Raw genomic sequence first — 575 nt, forward strand, 5'->3', positions numbered from 1 at the left:
TCAGTTCCTTGAGCTTAAGATACATATGTACATGGTATATATGTGATGCCATAGGCTGTAGAGAATTGCACTGATAATCCAAAGGTTGCACCTCATTGGAGGTTCTGAGCCTCAAGTGGCTCTGAGAAAGAGCTTTTCTCTTGTGAATTACAATGAAAACTCACTGGAGGATCAGCTGTGAGTCAGTTTCAACTGGACGGCAGTGTGATGTGAGATATATATATATATATATATATATATATATATTTATATTTCACTATCTATGTATTTTACTCTCTGTATGCTATTTTTGATTACTGACGAGTCAGAAGCGACTCAAAACTGACCCTCTTGTGGTTTTCAGAGGCAATAAATTGCACAGAAGGAGATTGCCCATCTTTTTTCCACAGAGTAGCTGGTGGGTTCAGACCATGTCCCTTTGCATTGGTAGCACAGTTCCTTACCACTAAGCCACGCTCACGCTCTCGCATGTTCTCATGCTCTCTCTCTTGCTCTCTGTCATCTCTCTCTCTCTGTCTTATCTCTCTCTCATCTCTCTCTATATATATATCTCTCCATATCTATCTATCTATCTA

The sequence above is a fragment of the Elephantulus edwardii genome, unplaced genomic scaffold (genome assembly GCF_000299155.1).
Source record: "Elephantulus edwardii isolate Elephantulus edwardi_28Jun2011 unplaced genomic scaffold, EleEdw1.0 scaffold00030, whole genome shotgun sequence".
NCBI lineage: Eukaryota > Metazoa > Chordata > Mammalia > Macroscelidea > Macroscelididae > Elephantulus > Elephantulus edwardii.